Source organism: Fukomys damarensis, unplaced genomic scaffold (assembly GCF_012274545.1).
Source record: "Fukomys damarensis isolate Sample0158 unplaced genomic scaffold, DMR_v1.0_HiC HiC_scaffold_32, whole genome shotgun sequence".
Taxonomy (NCBI): domain Eukaryota; kingdom Metazoa; phylum Chordata; class Mammalia; order Rodentia; family Bathyergidae; genus Fukomys; species Fukomys damarensis.
In genome coordinates, this window is record NW_022900944.1 from 7,658,375 (window position 1) to 7,665,059 (window position 6,685).

General features: G+C 43.2%; 1 protein-coding gene across 1 annotated transcript in view; it reads right to left on the reverse strand.

The window, feature by feature from the left end:
- Ppm1k (protein phosphatase, Mg2+/Mn2+ dependent 1K) overlaps positions 1-4,301 on the reverse strand; it is a 20,600-nt gene extending 16,299 nt beyond the window's left edge. Inside the window, exon 1 of the mRNA XM_010610480.3 lies at positions 4,094-4,301. The gene's annotated coding sequence lies outside the window, so the exon portion shown is untranslated. The remainder of the gene's footprint in view (positions 1-4,093) is intronic.
- Positions 4,302-6,685: the final 2,384 nt, after the last annotated feature.

The window sequence follows — 6,685 nt, forward strand, 5'->3', positions numbered from 1 at the left end:
TTTTTTTTTTTTTTTTTTTTGGTATGAGGATCGAACTCGGACCCTTTTGCTTGCAAGGCAGGCAGCAAAACCACTGAGCTCAATCTCCAGCCCTGCAAGTGAATTTTTTGAAATAAGGTCAGCTGAGTATGGAGGGTGAAACACTTAAAAATCAAAACAAAACAAAGAACACAATTCCAAAGGACACCTTCCATATTGTGATGGTTAATCATGGTGTCAACTTGACTGGACTGAGGAATTCCCAGAAAATGGTAACTCGACCGCTGGATGTGCCTGTGAGAGTGTTTCCTGAGAGGATTGGCGTGTGGATCAGTGACCTGAAGGGGGAAGACCTGCCCTGAATGTAGGAGGAACCACTCAACAGGCTGGGGGCCCCCTGGAACAAAAAGCAGATGAAGGGGGAACTCTCACTCATGCCCGGTCCCATTCTTCTTGCGCTCTGCCATGGCCAGCTGACCTGAGACTCCAATTCTTCATCACATCAGCGATTCTCTGGGGGCTTGCAGCACTTCAGTCTCAGACTGGGACTGCATCCTTGGCCCCGCTGACTCTGAGGCTGCAGCTCCTTGGACTGAGCAGTTCTTGGGTACTCCAGCTATAGCCTGCAGGTGGCCACTGTAGGACTATCCAGCCTCTGATCGTGTAAGCCAATCTAATAAATCCCCTCTTATAGTTATATATTCTATTGGTTCCATTCTTCTAGAAAACTAATACAGGTTTTTTTTTTAAAGCAATGTATAATATTTGAGTCCTGCCTTCATAGAATTTAGGATAAAGATGGCCACAAATCCATTAATGAATCACAAAAGATGTAGAAAACCATCCCTTGGCAACAAAAACTTCAATGCACTTCTTTTTATGACCTATAGAGGAAAGGAGGAAAAAGACAGTGTATCTCTGGATATCAAAGAGAAGTGAGATTCTATTACATAGAGAAGTGTTTGATCCTTTGCTTCTGATCAAATGTTACTATGGGTTGGATGATGTTTGCCCCACAAAAATTCATGTGTTGGTAGTGGTCCCCAGTGTGGTGGTATTGAAGTGGTAGAATTCTTAAAAGGGGGACAATTGGGATCCCATAGATTAGTGGGATCAACCCATCAAACAGGGTTAAGGGAGTTCTCCTGGCACTTGATTTAGTTCTCACCACAGAAAATTGTTAGGAAAGCCTGAGCCTGACCTCTGAATCATTCTTGGCCATACGATCCCTCTCTAGGAAAGTGCTCCTATCATGATGTCACCCACCACAGGGTCCTCTCCAGAGCTGATGCCAGTGCCATGTCCTTGAGCCTTTTCTTTATGAAGTTACCCAGCCTCACATACTTTATTGAAGTAACAGAAAACAGTAATTATAGGTCATATTTTATTTGGCAGCAATAACAACATAGGTGACAAATCGTGGAGAAATTTCAAACTATCATACCATCTAGTAAGTAGTAGAAGTAGTAATTATTAATGGAGATTAATTCCCAAAGCAGCTTTCTACCATATAGAAAAAATGAAATTTTATTTTTTAAAAAAGCATGTATTAAAAACACACAGGGAGAATGCACAAATGTTCAATGAAGTACTGTTCTTCTGGCTTCCGTGTGAAGGCATCCATGCCATATTTAGCCTTGGCCTAGTTGGCAGTCCTGTCTACTTTAAAGAATAGTTATAGAATTACAATCAAATGAATATTAAGGTCTTTCTGCAACTCCTAGGATATTTCTGTCCTGTTTTATTCTTACTTATAACCCTCCTGATTTTTTAAATGATAAAATACAACTGCATTCTCAGCAGAGAACGTATATTCATGGGAAAGGTTATTTAGGAATAAAATAAAAGGCAAGTCAGTTACAGTTTCTTAAATCTATGTAGACTGATATCAGTCATCAACTTGACCTCATTCTTACATATTTCCTGCATAATCATCTCAGAAAGTCAAGAAAATAGCTATAGATAAACATCTACTTGAAAGTACATTATTGTCTGAGGTTAACTGTAAGTCAGATATGCAGCTGACTTATGAACACTACAAAGCTGGGTCAGCATCATATCAACTAGGCCAGCAAGAGACTTTCTTTCAGGAGTTTCATCTCTTGCTCCATCTGCAATAAAATTAAATTATACGAATCCCATCCAGATTCCTTGGGAAACCACTGAAGACGGTCTGTTTTAAGTAACAACTTTAAACCAACCCAAAGGCTGGGAAGCATAGCTTAGTGGTAGAGCCAGGCTTAGCACAAGGCTGAGCACTGAGTGTGCACAAGGTTTTGAATTCAATCCTCAGTGTGTGTGTGTGTGTGTGTGTGCGTGCGTGCGTGCGTGCACGCGCACACACACACACACACACACACACACACACACACTACAAGAATAAAGAAACACAGAAAATCCCTACACATCAAGTAATGTCTCTCCCACAGCTTCAAATTTGGAAACTGACATTACAGAGCTGCCCGTATTCAATTCTGGAAAAGGCAGAAGCTGCCTCTGACAGGATTTGGATCTGAGATAAACTATTCTTGAGAGATGAAACCAGGTCAGAAGGGAGTTCAGTTGTAAAGATCAGTACTCTGATAACTGCTTAGATTTTATTCTCCTGGAAAATAAATTTTATTAAACTGTTATACCTGTCTACTATCAAGTGACAAATCTTTCCACAAAGGAAACACAGATAATGTTTAATATTCTTAGAACGAGATTTTTTTAAACTGACCTTTAGGGGGAAAACAGTGCATTCTAATAAACTAAAATAACAGACTTCCCAGATCCCAAAGCCTTCTTTATCAGCACACTGCCAGAAGGAAAGAAAATGTACTAGGCTACCTGAGGAAAAAAGTAAACAACAAACAACAACAAAACTCCAATGACTCCCCTTAGGTTTGATGTGAATGTAGGTTTAGATATGCAAATAGAGAAAAAAAAAGTGGAGCAGTATTATTCTCCTTCTGTAGCTATCTTTTTAAACTGTGGACGAAACCATAGACCACGTTCCAAGCCTGTAACTCTGTATCTAGGAAGAATTTTCCTTTCGTTCAATATTACATCACCAGCACCTCCCACTCTTCCTTTTTATCTAAGATTCCGATGAAGGGAGGTGCCTGTATGAGCAACAGAAAGTGACTAAGTTGCAAGGAAAAAAATCGTTAGCTAGAACTCACGACCCCAAAATTATAACTAAGGTATTTTATTACACAATGGTGGGTCTGTTCTAAATTTCCGTACACTTCAGCAGACACACTTGCACTCTTTTCGCTCCTTCCTGCTTGTAGCTGCGGAACTAGAACACCATTAATCATGGCTGTTTTCAAGACCATTATCATCTGTCGTCTGAGTAGTTCATTATGAAACTGCTCAACAACCTATTTCCTCCGCCCTGGCAAAAAGGTGCAAAGAACTGAGGCCTTGTTACACATTTTTAGTTTGAAGCTGGGAAAGCCCAGAGGCTCTGAAGAGATTGCATATTTCCTGGGTGTCTCCACCCAGAGCCGCCTCTTTTGTCATCTCTCCTGAAATCGCAGCTGCAAAGAAAGGCACCACCAGCCACTAGGCCTTGGTTTTCCGTGCTCTCCTAGCAAAGCCCAAGTCGTCCGAGCCAGTCCAACCAGGGCTCTACATCCTTCTCTGCACGGATCTCCTGAAAAGCTCGCCGTTGGACAGGTTAAGATCCCGGGTTCGGTTTGCCGATCGTGACTGATAAGTGACCCGTGTGACACTCGGCAGGAAAGCACCTGCCCGCCCAAGCAGCAGTACAGAAGGCTGGATTCCCCCACCCACACCTTCTGCCTCCGAGCACGGGCCCCACAGCTTCCTTCTGGGCTTTTGGATGCCTCTGTGCCACAAATGCTTCTCCCGGACGCAGACCCTGTAGCATCCTCTCTTCCCGAGGACCCCCCACCCACCCCGCCGCTGGGCACCCCCAGCACGCTGCTCCCCACCAGCCCGCAGTCATATTCAAGGCCGCGCGGTCCCAGAAGGCTGGGGAAACGAACGACCTTCCTCCAGCACTACCCCAGGGATTCTTCTCCCTTCGCTCTCATTCCAGGCCGCGCATAAATAGCATCGCGCGGGGCCAACAGAAGTAAATGAACTGTACTCTGGCGCTTACCTCCTTTGTGGCTATATTCCCAGGATTTTTAGAATTAGCTATCCAAACGTAGGGAGGGGGTTCTCTTGGTCGGTATATAAGACTGCCTTCCCCGTTGACTCCGACCTCCACAGCTAGAAACTAAAGCAGCCTCTGCTTCATCTCCAGGAAATTCTCGAAAAATTTAAACCCGCTCTTGGCTAGATGGGGACGGGGGAAGTCTGTTTCTGTTGACTGACTGTGTTTCCGGCCAATCGGCGCACCGCAAGGCGGTGCGCCCCCAAATCAGCCAATCACGGATCCCTAGGGGACCGAGCCTCCTGACTAGCAATTTGACTCAGCACTCTGGAACCGAGCCGCGCCGGGCAACGTCAACCTGGACTAGTGGCGACTCGGGGCGGCGCTCCGCCCTGGCACTGAGGAAGCTGAGGGCGAGGTGGGGGCGCGCCCGGGTGGTGGGCGGGGCCACCGGACCTGGTACCCTGCCAGGCAGGGAGGAGGGGGCGCATCGCTTCGGGCCTGGGGGTGGTTTGTGACAGCTGGGGAAACCGAGAAGGGCACTTTGCTAGGCTTAGAGCTTGAAGGCATCGGCTTTCCTTGTTCTTTAACAGATTCACAGGGCAGCGCTCTTCGTGGTTGAACAAACAAGCATCTCACGGTCCCTTGGGACTATCGATTCATTCATTAGCCGAGTGTTCCTATGTTTATGAAGGACCTTGTGTGTGTCAGGCACTTGCCAGGCACTGGAGAGACAAATCCAACCCAGAGAGGCATGAGTGCTGCCCTCGAGATCTGCAGTCTAACAAGGAAGAAGGAAAACTATCAAATAAACACACGCACACACACACACACACACACACACACATCTGTCAAGGGAGGAAACGGACAAGGTATGGATATTGAGAGCAGTAAGGGGTTGATGGGGCTGTCACATGATAACTAAATAGAAAGGCACAGTAGCTGAGCCTGGGGTGAGAAGGGAATGAGTCATTGGAAACCGGTGAAGATTGTTCTGGGCGCCGGGGGCACACAGCAAAGGTGCCGAGGTCGAACAACTCGGGTTTTACATCTGCCAATGTGATGCTAGTGTAGCACAGTGAGGGAGAGGAAGAACAGCAAGCTGTGAAGGAGGCGAAGGAAATGCAGCCTTAGAGTTTCACTACTTTTTAGATTCAATAGATCTCTATTGAGGTATTTGAAACAAATGAGTGAAAGAATGTGGTTTAGACTGTAAGTCACTTTGGTTAATGTGTTGTGAACATTAAAATCGGTTATTGGGAGACTATCAAGAGATTACAGTAGATGAGATTTACAGTAGGAGATGCCATGGATTAAACTACGGTGGTGTCCTTGAAGACAGAGAAAAGGCAGAGGGTAGAGAGTTTAAAGGCAAATGATTAACTTGTTTTGACATTTTAGGTATTCTGGTTTAGGGACAAGTGTTCTGAATCCAGTGTACTTAGTAGTCTGTGTAGATAGTGATGCTCATTCGGATGACTCAAATTCTGTTAATGACCTTGAGGTTTGTGTTGGGTTGACACCTAGTTTTGTAGACTTCCTGGATTTTTCTTTTTAAAACTGTTATTGCAATATAATATATATACAGAAAAGTGTACATAATCTTAGTATGTAGGTATACAGCTCTAGGTATTTTCATAGCCTACACACATCCTTTTATTCAGCACCCAGATCAAAAATTGGAATGCTATCAACATCTGCAAGCCACAGCATTCTGCCTTCTGGTTCCTGCTTCATTCCAAGGGTGGCTTCCCCATGGATTTGCAATAACATAGATCAGTTTTTCTGCCTTTACTGTTAAGATATATGAAATCATAAAGTATGCATTCTTTGTGTTTGGCTTCTTTAGTTCGACATTTTACTTATATATAGTACATCATTTTATTTCATTCTATAATTATACCATAATTTATTAATGCATTCTTCTGATGGATGTTAAGATAGTTGCAAGTTTGGAACTATAGTAAGTAGTGCTGCTATAAACATTCTAGCACATTTCCTTGGTGACTTTTTTTTTCTTTTGAAACAGAATTTTGATACCTGAGTTATAGTGAAGTAATGTTTTAATCTATGCATCAATAATATAGAACCATGTACTGCAATATTTCAAATATTTGGATCAAATTTTAGTGCAGGTAATGAAGGACTTTTTGCTCATAAAGGTGAATTGTTTTCTGCAATGACAAGGAACTGTTGATGTAGGAAATTTCATGCTTGAAGTAAAAAATGTTTTTCATTACTTTTGGAACTTTGACTTTCTAAGCACTTGCAAGCTGAATGTCTAACATTTGAGAACATCATGACTTTGCTATATCCTTTTACTGTAACAGCCTACATAATAGTCCTACTAGTCATATGACAATCAAAGTCAGACTGTCCTAAAGAATATCTCTGATGTTAATATAGTCATTGGAACTACATTTGAAACCATATCATTCCATACCCTGTTATAGCTGGTTAAGAATTAAGCCAAGGGGACTCAAGTATAGCTCGGTAGTAAAGGGCTTATGTAAGCCTGAGGGTATAGAACCTAGTTTCCTCTCCAGCACCACAAAGAAAGAGGAATAAAGCCAACACTTTTTGCACAGTTAAATA